At 39.2% G+C, this 22474-nt stretch overlaps 1 protein-coding gene across 3 annotated transcripts in view; it reads left to right on the top strand.

Moving 5' to 3' along the window:
* Diaph3 (diaphanous related formin 3) overlaps positions 1-22474 on the top strand; it is a 459276-nt gene that overhangs the window by 26164 nt on the left and 410638 nt on the right. The gene's annotated exons all lie outside the window — the stretch shown is intronic.

The following is a 22474-nucleotide window of genomic DNA, read 5'->3' as shown; positions in this document are numbered from 1 at the left end:
AAAGTGTCCTTTATTAAAAAGAATAGTATATATTTGTATTTTTCTTGTTAACCTTGAGCATAGTCATGTGCCATCTAACACCAGGCAGATATTCCTAAATCCCAGACTAGTCTAATTGTGGCCTTCAGGTTCAGTTTCTACTTGAAGTAACATGGGGAGCAATAGGAGAAGACACCTGAAGTTGACCTTTGATCTCCATGCACATGCACCCAGACACAGTTAGGTAATTTTATCCTCTTGTAAATATCAAAGAATGAACGTAGATAAACTTTGATGATATGGTCTCCTATACGCTAGGTTGTGTAGTATTCTCCATGCATTTCATCATTGACGGTAGCACCAGATGGAGCGTGGCTAGCCTCGTCAGAAAACAACAGCAATATGGAGCACTGACATAGGCTATGCAATGTTTTCTCTCCCTGCCATGTAGATGTTATTTTTATTTTACAGTTCAGGACATTGAGGCTGAGACAGGTTTAGTAGCTTGTCCAAGAACGCCTACTAAGCTACAAGTATACTTCGTTTTACTGCCACTTTGATTTTTGTATGTATGTCTTCTTCTTCTCCCCTTCTCTTCTCTTTGTTTCAGTGAGAATCAAATCCAGGATATAATGCTCACTAGATAACATGCTAACCCCCAAGGTGCATACTCAGCCCCTATAAATGAATGGCTTCTTAAAGTCAGTAATAAAACGAACCGGAATTTTTATGTTTTGTATTTTTATTTTATGAGAATGTACTGTGCTGTAATAGCTTTATTGAGATACAATTTACACAGCATTCATTTCACTCGCTAAAAGTTTATAATTAAGTGGTTTCTAGTGTATTCCCCAAATTGCCCGTCACTATAGTCTATTTTAGAACATTTCCAATATCTTCAAAAGAAAGCTTTGTGCCTGTTAATACTTACTGCCTGTTTCTCTTCAACTCATCCAGCTCTGGGTAGCCCCCAGACTCTTCCATGATTTGTATATTTTTGATATTTCAAATCATCAGAAGAGTCTTTAGTAATTTTTAACTAAAAATGAATGACTATCATCATTTAGGATAATATTTTCAAGGTTCATTCATAATGTTTTATTAATCAAACATGTTCAAGTTACAAAACATAATAGAATGAAAATTTTATATTGTAGATTAAAAAGATAGCTCAGTTCTAAATTGCCTGCTACATAAGCATGAGACCTAAGCTGGATCCCAGCATCTCTGTCCAAAGCTTCATGGGTGCTTCAGCAGAGATAAGTAGAAAGCCTCACTGGCCAGTCAGCCTTGCCTATTGGTGAGCTCCAGGGTCAGTGATAGACTCTGTCTCAAAAATTAAGGTGGAGAGTATAGAGGCAGACACCCGAAGTTGATCTCTGGCCTTTACCTGCACACACACACACACGCCCTAATCTTTTAAAGACATTTTTGATTTTGTTGTGGACTGCTTTATACTGTCTTTAGATGTAGCCATCTGTAGGCTGCAGGTTGGATGTGATATATCCTTTCACTTTAAATCATTCAATATATTTTTAGATTTATTAACACTTTATACACAGTGCACTTTTCTCAGATCCTGTCCTTTCGTTATATGACCACCCTTGCACACAAAGTCACAGTCTTTACTTTAGTTTTAGAAACAGTCATGGAGTGGCTTCCATAGGCCATTCTAGAAAACATCCTTTGTGTCTGCTATGAACATGGGCTCATTCCTCCCCAGCAAGATCTTTCTTAGTTTTCTTTTTCCTGCTCCCATTCCTTGCTTCTGCTTCTAGCCTTATGCCTGGCTTTGGCAAGATCAAAATACTTGGTAGCTAAGTGTATTTTACCACTTCAGTATTACCTGTTCTCACCAGTTTAAACTTTGGGAAGATGGAGACAGTGAGACAATATGTGTGCCATACTTTTTTTTTTTTTTTTGGTACCTGACATGTGGTCTTTTACAGAATAATTGTGTGTTGTTTTATTCAGGGTCTCACTAGGTAGCTTAGGCTGGCCTAGAAGTCACTGATCCCAAACTCATAGCAGTCTGCCTACCTTAGCCCCCTGAGCACCAATAGTATTACAGGCATAAGCTACCCTGGCCCAGGTCTCTAGCAAGTGTTAGAATCTGATATTAAGGACCTGCTTTACTTGTTCTGAACATTGGCCTGGTTGGTCACCATTGCCTTGATTCTACTTTCATCTTGGCTGTGCACATGGCTGTCTCCTGGCTGTTTCGCTGGTCTCTTCACCTGGACATCCTTGCCGCAGGTTCTCTTTGACACCCTCCTTTTCTGATCTTGTGCTTTATCTTGTCTCCCTAGCAGAGAATTATCACCTGGGGGTCTCATTTGGGCAGCTGTTTCCATTCATTGTCTTTGAGGTGGAAAATGTCCTGACTGTCTTGAACAGAAGAACAGATTCTTTCTTCTGCGTTCTTGATGGATTCAGGGAAAGAGCAGTGCACTTGGAGTCATGAAAGCCCTGTTGGCAGTCAGACTTGCCCTCTGCATCGCTCTGTGGCATTGAGAAACCAAGCATTCCCTTTATCACTTATTTGCAAAGCAGGGCTTCTTACATCTTCATTCCTTTCTCTTAGGGTTCTGGTGGGTTCCATATAGTCTGAAGCGTATTGAAGTGCTGCTGCTCTCTGCTCTGTCCTTTTTGTCTCTTTTCTAATTGTCTCCTGGTGTGCAGTGTGCCACATTCACTGCTGGGCTGTACAGGGGATGTGCACCACGTGATAGTTGTGCTGTGATGAGGGAATGGGTGCCTGGATATTTTGAGGACTCTTTAAAGGGAGCCTGGCGTGTTACAGCTCAGGGAAGCATTGCTGCTGGCACTTTGATACAATGTTGGCAGGATATTTGTAATTACACTTTGATTTCTCCAAAGCATATATGCTCCATGTGTGCTTTAATGTAGAATCTCTTAATGTGAATAGCTGTTTGGGGGCAGAACACAAGAAAAATCAGAGGAATAACATTTTCCTGTGGCCATACATTTAAGCAACAGTATCTTAGAAACGTTGGCACTGAAGCAGCATTAGTGTTAGAATCCCATCCCTTTGGCTGGGGAGATGGCTCAGGGGAGAAAGTGCTTGCTGTGCAAGCATGAGGACATTGCTTTAGATCCCAGAAGCTGGGCAAGGAAGCGCAAGTCTGTGCAAACTTAGTGCTAGGGATGCAAAAGTAGGGCAAGTGGCGGGACACAGGTAAATCCTGGGTGCTGGCCTCTGTATGCCTCTGCATGGGTGAGTGTACCTGCATAAATGCATATGCCACACCCCTCTCCTAAACACAAAAAAATAAACTTATCCCTTTAAGTTGCATTGTTAAAGGCTGGCAAAGCTGCTTCTCATTTCAGGGCTATTTCGTGAGTTCTCAGAATTGAATTTGGCAGGAAATAGTCTTGTTATAGGAACAAAACATTATTACAGTGGTGGTTTCCCCAACTGCAGATTTTGAGCAGTACCCTTTTAAAACAGATCTGAACATTTGCCACACTTAAGAGAGCAGGTCAGACTTAAGGAAATGCTCAACCTCCATAGCCATCAGAGAAATGCAAATCAAAACAACTTTGAGATTCCGTCTTATACCCGTAAGAATGGCAAAGATCAAAAACACCAATGATAGCTTATTCTGGAAAGGTTGTGGGGTAAAGGGAACACTCCTGCATTGCTGCTGGGAGTGCAAACTGGTACAACCACTTTGAAAATCAGTATGGCAATTTCTCAGAAAATTAGGAAACAACCTTCTTCAAGACCCAGCAATACTACTTTTGGGTGTATGCCCAAAGGATGCTCAATCAATCGTACCACAAGGACATGTGCTCTACTATGTTCATAGCAACATTGTTTGTCATAGCCAGAACCTGGAAACAACCTAAATGCCCCTTGACCAAAGAATGGATAAGGAAAATTTGGTACATTTACACAATAGAGTACTACACAGCAGGAGAAAATAATGACATCTAGAAATTTGCAGGCAAATGGATGAAGCTAGAAAGCATCATATTGAGTGAGGTAAACCAGACCCAGAAGGACAAATATCATATGTACTCACTCATAAGTGACTTTTAGACATAAAGCATAGAATAACCAGCCTGTAATCCACAATCCTGGAGAGAACCTAGACAACAAAGAGGACCCTAAGAGTTATATTATACATGGATATAATCTACATGGAAAGTAGAAAAAGACAAGATCTCCTGAGTAAATTGGGAGCATGAGGACTTTGAGAGAGGGTAGAGGGAATGGGAGAGGAAGGGAGGGGAGTGGAGAAAAAGATATAGCTCCATAAAAATCACTTAAAAAAAAGAGAGCTGATCAAGCTGTTTCACTGTTTCCTTGTGTAGTCCTGGCTTTATAAGATTTTCCTCAGAAGTAAGAAGGAAGAGGGTGGGGGAAAGGAGAGGAGGTGACGGGTATTAAAGCATAAGTAGGGAGAATGGACATGTGCTTCATGTTGAATTATCTCCCCAGCTCTCCTTTATGTTGAGTACTTTTGGAGTTTAGGGATAGTTTCTCACTTCCTTTTCACAGCCGTTTTCAGTGTTCCGACTGAACTCCTTATTTCTTTTATGTCACTGCATAAAGAAATGCATTTTACCATTTTTCCATTATCCATTTTTGGACTATAGCATTGGTTTTCAAACATCTATTTGACTAGGACCCATGGTAAGGTGTAACATTTGCTTTTGTGTCTCAGCCCACATAAACCTCTAAGCTGGTTCTCAATTGAAACCAAAGTTTTTATAACCAGTATGTGATGTTTCTAAGTGTAATGACCTCTGATCTTTTCCTCTTCATTTTTTCCACTTTTCTTCATTCTTCTCCATTACTTAAAAAATAGAATGGTGATCTAATACACTAAGTGGATTTGATGACCCACAAATGACAGCCAGAGCTAGAAAACAAACACTGCCCTGCAGAGAAGCTAGAGGAAGTCATGGGGCCTTTCCATTAGTGTCTGTTCTTTGTTGGCTGGAGAGCTAGGTTAGAGCGACAGCTCTGTCACCAGTTAGTGGTGCCAGTTTGTGTAAGCAATTAGCTTTTAAGATTTGATATTTTTATTTACAGATATTTTTCAAGGGACAGTTAAGTCAAAGTGCTTGGCAAGCCATGCAATTATAAAAGTTGGTATGATAAGGTTGATGTCTGACATATACATAATATGATATTCAAGTTTGAAGGTTAAAGTCTGAAATTGGAAAGTATTTATAATTAGGAATAAAGTATAATCATAATATGTAACATTTTTGTACCCAGAAGGTTCCCTCTGGACTCTTTTGTGGCCAGTGTTCTTCTCTGTCATGGGCCTTGACCCACACTTTTTAGAGCTCTGAACTACATGAAGTCTCACAGTATTGTCCGTCTGTGTCTGGCTCATTATTTTGTTGATACAACAGCAGGTTTGGTTCTTCCCAGTTTGGGGTTAATTTGTGAATATAGTCACAGTGAGCATTTGCTTATATGGATATGCACTTATACATTTTCATTTTTTGGGGGGGAAGGTATCATGTTCTATGTTTATGCTTAACCTTAAAACACATTGACACACTTTTCCGTGATGATGTTGACTGTCTATTTGTGTGCTTATTTCTCAATGTTGTTTGCAGTATCTATTGTTAAATGAAGAACTGTTCAAGTAATCTACTTCCTTAAGTGAGTCTTGGTAGTTTATCTTGGTCTTCCTTCCCTCCTGGCTGTGGCTGTATCCCTTTCCAGCGTAAATTCCTGATAAGTAGCTATTATACTGTATTGGTTAGAGGACAATGACAAGAACAACTTTGCATATATTTCATATAGAGAGAGTTTCTTTCTCTCTGTCTCTGTCTCTCTCTTTCATTGAGGTATTTGAGTAAGGACATGTGTGCATGTTTACCATGCCAGGGATGTGGAGGTCATAGGATAACTTGTGGTAGTTGACCCTCTCCTCCTCCATGTGGGCTCCAGGGGCTGTACTCGGGTTATCAACTTGATGGTACATGCCTTTACCTTCTGAGCCATCTTGCTGTCCTGAGACAATTTTACAGAAATAAAACATGCAGTTTTACCCAAGTTTTAATCCACAGGTATTTGACTGTAGAGGGCTGGCCATGAAACATTACCATAGTTGTGACTTGGGTCAGCATTATGAAATGACCTTTTAAAATTCCTAGTATTAGTCATTAGTTTCTATTCCTTGCAAGTGTACTAGGTTTATCAACCTTATTTGATGTAATTGTTGCTTTCCGTTTTGAAGAGCAGGGATTTCTTGTCCCTGGTGAGACCAGATTTCTCAGTTTCATACTCCCCTGACCTCTCCGTTTTTATGTCTATTGTGTCTGTGTGTGTTTTGTCTTCCTGTCTTCTACTATTATTTCTCCAATTTCTTTCCTGTAGCCCCTGCTCTTGTCTCTATGTGGTGCCTTACTTGGATGATCACCTCTGAAGATTCCAACTACCATGGATACCTCTGACCTTTCCTTCAGTTGAGACATTTATGCATTGGCCTTCTGGTTCCCTTCATATGGGTGTTCCATTTCCTCTAGGAACTAATGCCCTCCGCCAAACCTTCACTTACATCCTACATTTGTTTTTATTCTCACATTCTCTTATAAGGGAATGTGTTTTCCAGTGTTTCTTTTTCATTATTGCTTGACTCTTTAAATCTGTTCTGCCCGTGTCCTCATGTTTATTTGTTTGGACTTTTAAACTGAGTCCTCTTTCTCCCTGAGAAGCTGTGGTCTTACACAGCAATCAGAGTTAACTATCTATATTGAATCGCAGATGATATTATACTCCACTTGAGATTTCTTATTTGTGGCTGTTATCTATAGATGCTTTCATTAGCATTTTTTATTAGAAATAATTTTTTTTTCATATAGTATATTCTGACCGATGTTTCCCCTCTCTTGTCTCCTCCCAGGTCTTCCTCCCCTTCCCACCCATCCACTCCATGCTTCCCTTCTCTTTAGAAAACAAACAGGTCAATAGGGAAGCAAACAAAGCAGAATAAAGCAAAGCAAATAGTATAAAATAAAACAAAGAAAAAGCACAAATGCCCAAAGAGTATTATGTGGCAAAACATCTCCATAAATACCATTGTGTTCTTTTTGTGTTGATCTTCTCTTGCTGGGCATGGGGCCTGTCCTGAAGTGTGGTTTGTATGCCCAGTGGGACGCCACTGGAGAGAACTGGTTTTTGTTTTTTTTGTTTTGAGATGGCTTCAGGTCTAGACATGAGAACTCATTTTCATTTCTCTCAATGCTTGGACCCCGTCTGTTTTGAACCTGTGCCGGCTGCCACAGTCTCTGAGTTCACATGTGTATCATGTCTTGGTGATGTTGTTTCCGTGGTGTCATCCATTCTCACTGGCTCTTAGCCTTTTCTTCTCTTCTTCAGTGTTTCTGGAGCCCTGAGGGGAGGGGTTTGATGAATACAATCTTATTCCGGATTGAGTGGTCAATGTCTCTCACTGTCTGCATGTAGTAATAGGGCGGCGGGGCTGCGTCCCCAGCACCCCGGCCGCCTGCCCGGCTAGCTTATGTCCCGAAATAATTACATGGACACTGTATTCTTTTAAACACAGCTTGGCCCATTCTCTTCTAGGCTAATTCTCACATATTAATTTAGACCATTTCTAATCATCTGTGTATGGCACCCCAAGGTGCGCTTACCAGGAAGATTCTAGCCTATGTCCATCCTGGTTCGGAGCTTCATCCTGGGAGCGGGGCATGGTGTCTCTCTCAGGCGTCTGCTCCCGAGAGGAGAGCTGTCGAGACTCTGTCCATCATACCAAATCGGAATAGAAGAAATGAACAGCGTCTCATCCTCTGTGAAAACAAAATAAGAATCTCTTTTCCAAAGTATCATATCCTTAGATCCAAATTCAAAATATCTATGTTGGATTAGTTCAGCAGCATTTATAAACAAATATCTTTTAGCAGCTATTGCTCCTTCCTCAGCATTCAAATAATTCAAAGAGAGCATAATAGCATACAGGATCAAGATTCTCTGTGTATTTTCCATCTTTGTACAGCTTTGTTTTAACCTCTATTTCGTTTATTTTTACGTTTAACTTTTTGCTTTTTGAGACAGGTTCTCTGTATCTTTGACCTGAAGTAAATCTGTAGACAAGGCTGTCTTTGAACTCTCAGAGATCCGCCTGTCTCTGCCTCCCAGGCATTGGGATTAAAGGTGTAAGCTACTACACCTTGAACTCACAGAGATCTGTTTGTCTCTGCCTTCTAGGCACTGGGATTAAAGGCGTGTGCTACCACACCTTGAAGTCACAGAGGTCAATCTCCCTCTGCCTTCCAAGTGTTGGGATTAAAGGTGTGTACTACCACACACAACAACTCTCTTCCTTTTTTTGTTTTTTACTTTAAGAACTTCAACTTTTAGTCTGCATATATTTTTAACACACTGTAAACCATTTAAAAATTTTCTTTGTCTTTGAATCTCTCTTTACTCCATATCTCTCTTTTTCTGACCACATGAGTCTTTAATTTACCAAGCAATATCAGTAGGATTAAAGGCGTGGCTTGGCTGGCTGGATCCAGCCCATTCCTTAGCTTTCCAGCCTCATGGCTGAGGTACTGGCTGTAGCCAGCAAGCGAGCTTCAGCAGCCTGTGCTTGCAAACCACACAAACCGCCTGCGTAAAGGAGTCAGAGTTTGTCCTGGCAGGACAGCCCAGAAAGCCGGCATTTTTAAACAGCGCAGCTTTTTTCCTGCTACGGCTGAAAACCGAAAAGCATGCGTTCAGCTTTTCGTCAACACCGTTTAAGTGTTTCGTGGCAGGACCTCTTAATGAGCTGCAGGGTTTTGCAGCTAAAGCTGAGTAAGGAAGCCTCTCTTAGATGAGGCGCTTGCTTGCCTCTAGCAAGCAGAGTAGACCCGAGAAATTGTCACTATCAAGAAAACATGCTTTACTCTTTCCCAAGCTTTTTCAGGCTTTCTGTGGATTCAGTTGTCCACGTGGGCGCCATATGAAGTAATAAGAGCAGCGGCGGGGCCACGACAAGCAGAGCAACCCCCTCGGACTGGCTCCAGCTGAGCTCTGCGGTACTCGAGAGTGGACCGCAATTGAAATGGAAATGCTTATTCAGGCAAGAGGCTAGACTCTTAGAACAGCAGGAAAAAGCGAAGGGAATTTGACATTTCCCTAGATCAAATTCTAGGTGAAGGGCCCTTTTCCGATCCTCAGGAACAAGCTAATTTGGATGAAAACACACTCTCCATGTGTACTACAGCAGCCTTAAGGGCTTGGGACAGGGTACAAGACCCAGGACAGAGAATGGAATCATTTGTCAGAGTTAAACAGGGTCAGAGGTAACCCTTTAGTGACTTTTTACAAAGATTAACTAAGGCTGTACAAATAGGGATATCTGACCCAGAAGCAAGACGTATAATGATTGAGTCTTTGGCTTATGAAAATGCAAATGTGGAATGCAAAAGGATTTTGGGGCCTTTAAAGCTCAGATCAGCGCCTTTGGAAGAATGGGTCTTGTATACACTCAATGTTGATACATTTGATTATGGCACTGAATCATGGGTAGAAGAAGCAATTTCCAATGGTAAAAGAAGACACCAGAATACCAAATGTTTTAATTGTGGCAAAATGGGTCATATGAAAAGGAATTGTAGACAACGGATTTTCAGAAATAATAATAATAATAATAATGCATCTTTCAGAAATAATAATAATAATAATGCATCTTCTAGAAATAACAGAAATAGGAGGACTCAGCCTTCAGGTTTATGTAGAAGATGTGGAAAAGGCAGACATTGGACGAATGAATGCAGGTCTACAAGAGATAGACAAGGCAACCTGATACAGTCGGGAAACGTGAGAGGGGGGGCCTCACAGGCCTCCATGGCAAACATGGTTCAGTCATATCCAGTTTCTGCAGAGAACGTGCCTCATCAGGACAATTAGGAAGCCCCATGCCTACTGTTCCAAGCAATAATGATCAGAAAGATAAGTTACGTGTGTTTTGGCAAACTTCTATAAATGATCAAAGACCTAAGCTGAGAGTGTGTGTAAATGGCATTTTTATTACTGGCCTGCTGGACACATGTGCTGATGTAAGTATCATTACCCCAGAATCTTGGCATCCGTATTGGCCTCTTCAGAATGTAAATGTTCAGCTCCTGGGAACTGGAACCCTATCTCGAGTAAGGCAGAGCACGAGATGGGTTGAATGTATAGGGCCAGAGGGACAAATAGGAAAATTAAAGCCATATGTAGCCAATATCGCATTGAATTTATGGGGTCGTGACCTATTACAACAATGGAATACTGAAATTAACATTCCTGCTAAATCTAGAGCCTATATTTCTGAGAATAATATTAAAAGATATTACAAACGGAGAAAACCGGCCATTCGGGCTGTACAAGAACAAGCAATTGATGTCCCTTCAGAGATACCAACAGCCTTGCCTCTAAAATGGTTGACTGAGAAACCAATATGGACAAAGCAATGGCCTTTATCTGAGGAAAAGTTACAGGCTTTAGAACAGCTGGTACAAGAACAATTAGATGCTGGACATATAGAGGAATCTACCAGCCCTTGGAATTCTCCTGTATTTGTGGTTAAGAAAAAATCAGGTAAATGGAGAATGGTGACAGATCTCAGAGCCATCAACAAGGTTATTCAACCTATGGGCCCTCTGCAATCTGGAATTCCTTTGCCCTCTTTATTACCAAAAGGATGGCCTCTCATAGTTATTGATTTAAAGGATTGTTTTTTCACTATACCTTTGCAAAAAGAAGATAGAGAAAAATTTGCCTTCACAGTGCCAACTTATAACAATTCTCAACCTTCGAGGAGGTACCACTGGACCGTTCTCCCCCAGGGTATGTTAAATAGCCCCTCCCTGTGCCAATATTTTGTGAACCAACCATTGCAAATAATACGCAAGAAATTTCCCAAATCTATAGTATACCATTACATGGATGACATTTTGTTATCCGATTCAAACATGGATACCTTGAACAGACTGTTTGAAGAAATAAAGATACTTTTACCTAAATGGGGATTGCAAATCGCTCCTGAAAAGATTGAGAAGGGAGATTCTGTTAATTATTTAGGTTATAAAATAGGTTTGCAAAAAATTAAGACACAAAAAGCACAAATTAGGAGAGATCGCCTACGGACTCTTAATGACTTCCAAAGACTGTTAGGAGACATCTGCACATTTTCAAGTTGTGAATTCTGGTGGAGTCTCCAGGGAATGGGGATAAGGTGTGAGGACAGATCACTGCTGGTGGTCTACTATATGACTGGAGCAATATCTAGGAGGGAGAGTAAGATTGCTTACCTGATTCCGAGCCAGTGAGTCCATAGAGTTCTCAGGTAGAGAGTACTACTAGGTACAGGTGGTTGACATAGAAGAATGTGTGTGGGGGGAGTGGTAGAGGAAGGTAGGGTCCACAGAAACATCTGGCAGAGTCCCTAGGAAATGGAGGTAGGGTGGGAGGACAGGCACCTGTAAGATGTCTACTTTGGGGATGAGTCTCCTCCTTCCTTAGCTTTTTAACATGTCCTGTAAGGCTTGTATGGTAGGGTCCTATTTTTAAAATTTAGCCTCAGCTAATGTGTGGCTCTTCAAGGAATAAAACATTACTTAGGGAATACAGTGACTGATTGTGAATTTATGCTAGGGGCTTGGAGCTCTTCAGTGGGATATATGTCCCCATCCTGCTGATATTGCAGTCTTGCTTTCCTGTGCCCCAAATACATTTAATACATGTTTAAAGAACTAAAGAAAATTCATAACTACGGAATTATGGCTACTGATTGAAAGGTACATTTAGTACTGTATTACTGTTAGCTTGTACTTAAGATCTCAAATACTAGCTATGTCAATGCATTCAATCTTAATTGTCTTAGTATTATTATTAACATTTTAAACGATGGGGACAGGGAGGCACGAGAGTTCAAGTAACCTGTTCAAAATGACAGTGGTAGCTAGGGAAATTGTGGCAGGCCTGCTCCAGGGAACACGTTCATAAAGAACATTATCCTCCTGCTGGAGTGGTCTTTCTTCCCTGACTGAGAATGCTAAGTGTGAACCCCAGAAGTAGATTGATGGAGGAAGGTCATTGGTTAAGTAATAAAGAAACTGCTTGGCCTCATAGGTTAAAACATAGGTGGGAGGAGTAAACAGAACAGAATGCTGGGAGGAAGAGGAAGTGAGCTCCTCTCGGGGCCAGACGCCTCAAAGAGACGCCATGCTCCCCTCTCTCTGAGTCACACGCGATGAAGCTACGACCCAGGATGGACGTAGGCTATAATCTCCCTGGTAAGCCACCTTGTGGGCTACAGCAGATTATTAGAAATGGGCTAGTTCAGGTGCGAGAGTTAGCCTTGAAGAGGCTAGATAGAAATGGGCCAAGCAGTGTTTAAATGAATACAGTTTGTGTGTTGTTATTTTGGGCATAAGCTAGCAGGCGGCAGGGGTGCTGGGAATGCAGCCCCGCCACTCATATTACAACAGTAGATTTCATTATTTTGCCTTTCAAGCCATCTCTGTAGAAGACATTTCGGTTCTAAAATTATTGTACAGCCATTAACCTTAATTCGGAGAAAGTTCTTAGAATTGTGATGGCCTACTAGATCTAAGAAGCTATGTTGAGAAGCCAGTTATTTCAAACAATTCAGTGAAAACTGAAAATCTCTGTCCCAAAGGAATAATATTTGAGAGATGCTGTGCTAGGGTTTCTATTGCTGTGAAGAGACACCATGACCAAAGGAAAACATTTAATTCGGGTGGCTCACTCAGAGTTTATGTTCAGTCCATTATCATCTTGGTGGGGAGCATGGCAGCATGCAGGCAAATGTGGTGCTAGAGAAATAGCTGAGAGTCCCATGTCTGACAGGCAGCAAGAAGTCAGCTGACACATTGAGCTGTATCCCAAGCATAGGAAACCCCAAGGCCCACTGCTACAGTGATACACTTCCTCCAACAAGGCCCGACCTCTGACAAAGCCACACCTCCTAATAGTGCCGCTTTCTGTGAAATTATGGGGGCCAATTGCATTCAAACTACCAGGGATGCTAACAGGCAAAGGATGTGTGATTTCTTTTGGCAGTAAGAAATCCAGAAAAGCAACTTGAGTAAGGAGTCTTCACCATTCTAGCAACAGCTGTTCTTGCTCCCAAGTGCAGACAGCAGGTTCTTGACTCCCTTTGAAGCAACCATGGAAGCTCTGGTCTTGGCGCTACCGTGGATTTGGCTTGGTTTGGGGAGGGGTTTCCCGAGTTCTCTGAGAAGCTCATCTCTCCCTGTGGGTCTCTTGCTCCTGGACCATTCTCTGTGGACCGTTCAGGTCATTCAGTACAGGAACTGTTGTGTTGCCAGACCTCTTCTGCACATTCTGAGTAGTTTCTGTGTGATAGGGTGAACTGGTCTACCAGGAATTATGCTAGGCCTTGTGAGATAAATCTGCGGAAGTAGACATCACATGTGTGAAGGAAGAAAGTTTGATTCAGTTTATTCACATTCGTGCCTAGCTTTTATTAACTTTAAAATGTAAGAGCTCAAGTTTAATACTTAATAATTTTGCTGGCCTACCAGGGTAGAAGTCTTCCTGCGCTAAAATTTTATTTTAAATTTTACTGACTTTTTATGTTTTCTTTTGTCAATTAAAAACACCTGATAAACATGTTTTTTTCATATTTATTCTGCCAAGCTGTTTGTGGGATATTCTCCTAGGTAAAGTAGAAATACCAGTGTAGGCCAAGGAAGCTCAGTATGTGTAATACAATATACTGAGACAAGTTCTATAAGATTTCAAGTATTTACAAAGTCAGGTGGGTCTTTCAGAGCCCATTAATATGAGTTAATTATGACTTCCTGTACTTAGGTTTTCAGCAGGAGCTTTTAAGTGCTATCTCAGGATTTTTAAATATTTATGGAATAATTTAGAGAACATCTACTCAAATCAGAAGAAATGTGGGAATAAGATCAAGAGCTTTCAGATGTAACAAAGATACAACCGAGTATGCGTACTTGTTTATTCATTTTTTGTCTACCTCTTCATTAAGCATTTATTGAGTGTCTAATGCTCTTATAGAAATATGGAAGTTTATGAGACTGTCTCTACCTGGGGACATTGGGGGAATAGATGAGCACTTACAGTATTTGCCTGAGGTGTGATAGTGGATGTTGCTGTTGATAGGGTTCAGTGGAAGTAGCAGGGTCAAGTTGATCTTGGGGAAAACTGCAGAAGAGACGACATTTCAACTGAGTTTTGAAGGATGGCTTGGAATCTAGGCTGGCTTTTATCCCGTAATAATTTTTTTGCTAGCTATAAACAAAGTGAATTTCTTGTTGAAGCATGTAAACTTGGTAGTTAGGAAGCAATTGTTGATATCTTTAGGTAATATTTGTGTGTGAGTAATATTGAGCTAAGCCACTCAAGTAAAGAGCAAAATTAATTTACAGAGCTAATTTTTATTTCATGTACAACTATTTATATTTGAATTAGTACTAAATTCCTTTTTAGTGTGCTAGTGTGTATTTCCTGTGCACATTTGCTTTACTGCTGATGTTTGTGTTACTATATCAAGAAGCTGAGATCATCAGCTTCAGAGGGAGTGCATTTCATCCTACCGTCCGAGGGGTTTCCATGATGACTTGGTCCTGTTGCTTGGCCGGTAGCAGTGCAATCCCTATGGCAGCAGTGCATGTCAGAGGGGCACTTTTGCTTCAGGGTAGCTAAGAGGCAAAGAGAAAAGAAGGATTCCTGGGTTTAAATGTCCTCACAGTCAGCTAACTTCTGCTAGGTCCTGTTCCCTGACAATCACACCTTTTGGTTCACCATGGGCAAACTAAATCTTAAGACATATGGGAGATACTCAAAACACAAACTTACAAATACAGAAAATTCCTGGCAAAATGCTTCCTTATACTTTTTTCTCCTCTCTCTCTCTCTCTCTCTCTCTCTCTCTCTCTCTTTTTTCTGTAGGAGGGCTGTGCTATGTATTACAAATGTTGGGATTAGTGTGGATTTCTTGTTTAATGTGTGAAATCCATATTATCAAGCACACTCCTGCTATGTGTTGTTGGGGGTTTTACTCTTGTTTTTTTGGACTCTTTGGGGGGCCCACCACCCAACTCTCAAATCACTCATGTGGAGACTTATAGGAATGCCTGGCCTTAGCTTGACTTAGTTTTTTTTTTTTTTTCCAGCTTCCTTAAATTATGCTGACTATCTTTTTCCTCTGGGAATTTTCCTTTTCTAACTTCTGTATGTCTTACTTTCTCTCTTACTCTGTGTTGCTGTCTGGGTGGCTGGCCCCTGACATCCTCCTCCCTTCTTTCATTGTTCCTCTTCTTCCTTGTTCCTCATTCTATTTAAACTCTGCCTGCCAGCCCCATCTATCCTTGCTCCTACTGCACTATTGGCCGTTCAGCTCTTTATTAGGCCAATCAGGTGTTTTAGACATGCAAATAATCACAACTTTACAGAGTTAAACAAATGCAGCATAAACAAAAGCAACACATCTTTACATCATTAAACAAATGTACCACAGCATGAATAAAAGTAACACACCTTAAAATAATATGCCCCAAACAGCTATGCTGTTTTTAAATATAATATTTTATTAAGGGAAGAGTTGGTGGTTGTGTCCCTAGAAGATAAGGAAGTAATTACTAATTTACTCTACAAACATTACTAGAGCATTCGTTCTGTGTTTAAAACCTTGGAAAGTTCTAAGGGTTTATTTTATTTATATGTGTGTGTGTGTGTGTGTGCGCGCGCGCGGGCACGCACATGTGAATAAAATATCAGTCCCTTTCTCTGGGATGTAATGCCTCTTTCAGTAGGTGTGTTGCTAATAGACAGGTTCAGAATAGTATATGTGATGAAATTGCAAGCTCTGGGTCTTTAGGTATCTCTTGGAAGACCACTGTATGAACTGTCCCAGAAACTGAGAGCTGAAGGTTGAATCAACATCAGTCAGGCAAAGAAGATGTGGTAAATTCTATATAAAAGGAAGAACATAAATGTTTAGGTGACTGTGAGTTATTCACTATATCTAGATCACATGTCATATATAGAGAATAGTGAGGAGATTATTTGGTAATGAAAAAGGGTTTCTGTCAAACCTGATAATAATAATCTTGCTAAAATATATGAAAATTTGAGTGATGGGAATATTGGGAAGGGTGAGGTTTAAGACTTGCTTTGTGTTTAGTAAGATGAAAATCTTGGCAGGGAATTTCTTAGAGTAGCAGGCATAGAGAAACAAAGCAGGGAAGACTTGGACACTCCTCAGGAGTTGCCTCGGTGATACATGGGGCCTGTACTGGGGTGATGGCAGTGCGGGTAGAGATACATCGATGAGGTATAATCCACATGGTTACCTTGTGATTCAGTTTTGATTTTTATTAGTTATCACAGTTCTGGGCATACTGTTAGTCCAGATAACTAATAGCTTTCAGCTCGCACAAATCAACATCAGACAAAGTCACAATTCCTATACCCAGTAAGAACCCCTATGCTTCTGTTTCTCCTCAGGTCTATTTATTCTTCTCAACTCCTCCAGACTTCCCAGACCCTCCTACTTTGCCCTTTGGGCCTCAAAAGTTGTCTAATGTTTTCTTTCCTTCTTTCTCTAATTGAAACCTAGATGGTCTTTGATGGTTTTATTTTCCTGGTGCCTTCTTCCTTCAAAAGCTCCCGTTCTTTCTTCCTACACCATCAGAGTGTGCAACCTGTTGCACTCCTCCTTGGTGGTCTCATGTGTAGGTCTTCTGTCCTCCCACTGTTCCACCGACGGCCTCAGAACTTCAGTGACTTTATTCTTTTTGACCATCATTTTTGTTAGCATGCTGCATCCACCTACCAGGCAGGGTTCTTAACCTGGGGTCTGTGCTTTGCCAGATAATCTGTGGAAGAACCTATGATATATTTAGAAATTTTGAATTATTATCTTTGTTAAGTTTTAAGTCAAATTTGGTGTTTTTCTCTATCATGAATATGGGGAAAATAACATTTATTAATGCACCAAAAACAAATGAACAAGCAAAACACAAAGCCCAGTACTATAGTTGTATTTACCTCTGACCAATAAAAACCAGCTATTTTCAAATCTCCTTTTACTTATTAAAATATTTATAAGTAAGGCTTATATTTAATATTTTTTAGATTTAGACTTGCCTTCATCTTTCATTTAGTTCAGTAATGAGGATATGTTAAGGCTTGTTAAATATTTTGAATGCTCCATTTTACTTTAGCTTTCATTATAATTATTTTATGTATAATATTATTTATTATACATAATATATAATAATTATTTAATATATATTTATATAATATATAAATATATTATATTATTAATATAATTATATATTATAATATATTTAATATTATAATTATATATTATATAATATAATATATAATTATAAATTATATATAATTATATATAATATATAATTATAATTATAATATTAAATATAATATATTTAATATTATAATTATATATTATAATATATTTAATATTATATATTAAATATATTATATTATTAATATTATTAATATAATTTATAATATATAATATTATTTATTATACATGTATTATGTAATATATATTTACATAATATATTAGCATATATATATGACATTTGAAAGTATTCTGGAAAGAGCTTCGTACTAATAATTTATGACTGTACAGCACATTTTCTCCAAGTGTCATGGTGTGAAATAAAGTCCTCTGTAGGAGACAATGTAGCATAATGTTTCTGCTTTGCCTCTTTCCAGCTCATCATTGAGATGTTGGTTTAGGCCCCTGCTATGGGAAATCCTGCAGTGCACTTCCCATCTTGATCATCTCTTGACCAGGAGGCTGGTGCTCATTGTTTTTAGGTTTCATTCCTGCCCTTGGCAGGGTCTGCACAAACAGCTTCCTGTTTAGCAGGTGCTAGCTGCAGAATGCTTTGATTATATGAGTCTATTTTCAAGCCATTAAAAAAGTTTTTCTGGACAAAATTAAGGATGTGCTTTATTTAACAAGTTTAAAAAAGGTGGAACTTACATATGAACAAAATATTTAAGATGATTAACTTTTTTGGAGAGTGGCAGAATATTTTCAAAAGAGTTTTTGACTAATTACCAAATTCATAAAATGTCGATTAGTAGCTGGAAAAGCTTTTTTTTTTTTTTTTTTTTTTTTTTTTTTTGTAATTTTGAGGATATTGAAGTTAGCATCTAGTACTTGTTAAGATTGTGCCTAAGATAGGGACAGTTAACTCATCAAACCTGAAGCAATGAATAGGCTTCTTTTTTTCTTAATGTGTTAATTTTTTGAGGGAGTGCTGTCTCTATCACTTATTAAGGGTATTTCAGTCCCTGCACTATTGCTGTAGGACTGCCATAACCAAGATAACTATGGCTTAAGAAAGACCGTAACCAAGTCAACTCATATAAAAGAAAATACTCAATTGTGGACTTGCTCATAGTTTCAGAGGTTTAGTTCATCATCATTATGGCAGAGAGCAAAGCATGTAGGCAGACACGGTGGTAGGGAAGTAACTGAGAGCTATAGCATGGTCTGTAGGGAGGGAGGGAAGCAGGGAGGGAAGAGCTAGGTATGGGCTTCTGCAACCTCAAAGCCCACCCCTAGTGTCACTTTTCCTCCAACAAGCCCACTCCTGTAAGCAGAGACTGCTCGTTTGTTTCCTGGCAACCCAAATCCAAATAATCACACAGAAACTATATTAATTAGAACACTGTTTTTACCAATGACTCAGGCGTATTCCTAGCTAGTTCTTACACTTTCAGTTAACCTGTTTCTTTTAATTTATGTATTGCCACAAGGCTGTGGCTTACTGGTAAGTTTCCGTCCTGGTGTCTTTCTCCTTTGGCAGCTATATGCCATTTCCCTGATTCCCCCTACTCTTTCCCTATATCTCTGTTTGGATCTCCCACCTGGCTTTATTCTGCCTTGCCATAGGGCAAAGAAGCTTCTTTATTCATCAACCAGTAGAAGCAAAACACATACAGAAGGACGTCCCACATCACACCCCCCTAATCCTCTTAATCCTTTCAAATGGTGACTCCCTGGTGATTAGGCATTCAAATTTATGAGCTTATGGTGGGCGGGGTGGGGGGGAGGTATTCTTAGTCAAACCACTACAAAGGTTCATTGGGCAGGTGGGCACACTGTTCAGCTGCTAAGGTACACTTTCTTTTGATAATTGTTTCAGCCTCACATGGTTCCCTAATATACTACCACATTTCCACTGCCTCTCTGGGGCGTGGGCAATTTTTCTTATTTCATAAATCAACTTTTGCTTCAATCTGTTGCTTATTTCCTCATGAGTTTTTAGGACACTTAAAGTATTCGTTACCTGAAAATTCTAGCTAGTTTTTTTGTCAATCACTTTCTCAGAGTGGTAAAACATTGCAGAGATGGTACTAATTTTTCCAAATTATTTTTATAATTTAGGAATTCCTCATTTATAACTTCAATAAGTTCATCAGTTGAAAGTAATGGACGGCTGTTATCAGATGCTGTTATCCAGGCTGAGCAGAGACTATAATAGTTCTGAGACTGCCAGCCCCATAATCATGGCACGAAGACTTATTATTAGTTATGAATGCTCAGCCTTAGTTTAAGCTTGTCCCTCTAGCTCTTAGAACTTATTTTAATCTTTTTCTGTTTGTCTATGTTTGCCTTGGAACTTTTTACCTTTCCTTCATTCTGTTATATCTTATTCATTATATTTTATGTCCTAATTTCTTGCTTTCTTCCTGCCTTGCTGGCCGCTAGCATCTCCCTCTCTTTTTCCCTCTTTCTTGTCTTTTGAGTCTAGATTCCTCCCCCTCCTTATTCTCTTGCTCACCATCCCTGCCTATCTCTCTACTACCTAGCTATTGTCTGTTCGCTTTTTATTAGACCAATTAAGTACCTTAGGCAGGCAAGGTGAAACAAATGTGACACATGTTTACATAGCTAATAAATGCAGCATAAGTTTTACATAGTTAATATTCTGCAACATAAACAAATGTAACACATCTTTACATAGTTAAAGTAATATTCCACAACATGATCTCATATCTGACACCTGGCATCTGCCAGAATGAGTGATCCAAGAAGACATAATGCCATATATTATCTGGTTCTGTAAGCCACAATCCATAATTTTCACAATTTCCTGTTGGTCACACATCACAATATCACTATGTGCAGCTTTAGAGACTCAGGACACAATGCTTTAACTGTTGTTATATTGTAGTTGGAAACAGATAGTATTGGTAGTTCCCAAATATAAGAATTGATAACAGGATGTCATCACTAATTTGAAAGGACATGAGTCTGTAGTGTGCCTTGACAGGCAATGGGGAGTGTCCATTGTCTTGCACTGGAATGGTCAAGAATGGCTTTTCATTTGTGGCAAAGTGTGGCTAACAGTTTTATTTCTTGTTAACACATCTCTGTAACAAATACTATCACTAAAATTTACTGAGTGCCTTGGTTAGGGCCACACCACAAGCTGGTGGCTGGCAGGATTCAGTGCTCAGACTCTGGGGCCATGGATTTAAGCAGCAAGTTGTTGAGCTAGGTAATAAAGCTGATTAGAAAATCACCTTATTTTAGTTGGTCACTTCCCCCTGAAATCTAATTTCATGCAAATCTAAAAATTACATGAAAACTGATACATAATTTTGAGTATAGTATTTTATATTTTAGGTGTGTCTTTGTATAAAATTGATTTTATAGTTAGAAGGAGCTTCTATTTGCTTATGTCTCCTTGATTCATTCTTGATCCTAATGATATGTGTTCTAGTCATATATAAACTTTTAAAACAAGCAAAGTTGTTAAATACCTGAAAATTACACTGCCCTTTTAAATTAAAAAATGCTGTTGACATTTACAACACTATAACAATGGGAACTTTAAATAATGAGTTTCCACTATTACCATGTTATAGCTGAAAATCCAGTAGTTTTTTTTAGAGTCTTCTTTTGTTTAATTAATTAATTTAAGCTGTCATTACTGATTATCAGTGTGATTACTCAGCATGAGATAATACTCAGTAGGGTGCTCATTTAACTTCCCCTGAAGATAAGTGATATTAATTTATAAACCTTAGTACACCCCAGACACAGGCAAAGCCTTGTTAATTAAGTGTGGTGTTCTACCTCTAAATTGCAGTATGAAAGAATTCCCACAGTCATGTGTGTTTAATCAGGTCTTCAGCCAATGTGAATTGCTTGTGTACTTTACCTGCCTAAGTTGAGTTTCTAGTTTGACTTTAAGGGAAAGTTCCATATAAATTATCTAATTTTTATATAAAGATAAAAAGTACATAAATTGTAGAAGACAAACCTTCCTCAGCCAAATTTCAAAATACATTAATGGTCAACTTGCTGTCAGTCTGGTGTCAGACTGCCCATCAGTTTCTTCCATCATTTCCAAGTGTAAGATGTTCTTAAAGTTTGACTATGTGTTTTGTTCTTTGCTTCAAAAGTAAATAGTATTTGCAGTCCCATGAATGACAAATTAGGAGTGATTCTTTTATACGTGAGTGAAATTAGTGTAGCATCATTTTTTAAAAAAATGAAACTTCCTAAGCTAATGTAAAATGAGTCAAAATCACTTTGCTATGACTTTAATAGTGCTCATGTTCTGTGCTAAGAGTTTACCTGGAATGCTTAATAGAACATACCTGTGTATGCTTGTAAGCTTTTACTTTAAGCTTGAGATATTCAAGAGTCAATGTACTGTCCCAGGATAGAAAGAAAAGATTGCATTTTAAAAATATACTTAATGCTTTTCAAAATATACTTTATCTATCTATCTATCTATCTATCTATCTATCTATCTTATCTATCTATCTATCTATCGTCTTTGTTAGGGTTTTCATTGCTGTGAAGAGACATTGTGACCACAGAAACTCTTATAAAGGAAAACATCTAATTGGGACTAACTTAACAATGTCAGAGGTCTAGTTGATTATCTTCATGGTTGGATGTGGTGGTGTGCAGGCAGACATAGTCCTGAAAAAGGACCTGAGAGTTCTACATTTTGATCCTCAGGCAATAGAAAGTGAACTATGTCTCTGGGTGTAGCTTGAGCATAGGAGATCTCAAATTCCACCCTGACAGTAACACACTTTCTCCAACAAGGTCACATCTCCTAAAATTGCCACTTCCCATGGGCCTTTTTCTTTCAAACTACCACATATTCTTTCTCTCTCTCTCTCTCTCTCTCTCTCTCTCTCTCTCTCTCCCCTCTTTCTGTGTGTATGTGTGTATCTCTCTCTGTGTATGTGGTGTATGTATTTGTGTGTAGATACCATGACCTATGTGTGGAGGTCAGAAGACAACGTGTAGGAGCTTATTCTCTCCTTCCACCATTTCAGTCCTGGCTACTGAACTGAATTCATCAGGTTTGGCAGCTCTTTATCCCCTCAGCATCCTACCAGTCCTGGTTCTTCTCGTATTTGGTTTTTCATTTTTTTAATTAAGAAGAATAAATTAAAAATATTACAATAAAAGCATAA

Source organism: Microtus oregoni, unplaced genomic scaffold, assembly GCF_018167655.1.
Source record: "Microtus oregoni isolate MIOR12 unplaced genomic scaffold, Mior012 000001F_ref0000356, whole genome shotgun sequence".
NCBI lineage: Eukaryota > Metazoa > Chordata > Mammalia > Rodentia > Cricetidae > Microtus > Microtus oregoni.
Note: the sequence above shows the minus strand (reverse complement) of the source record. Positions and strands in the feature narration are given on the sequence as shown.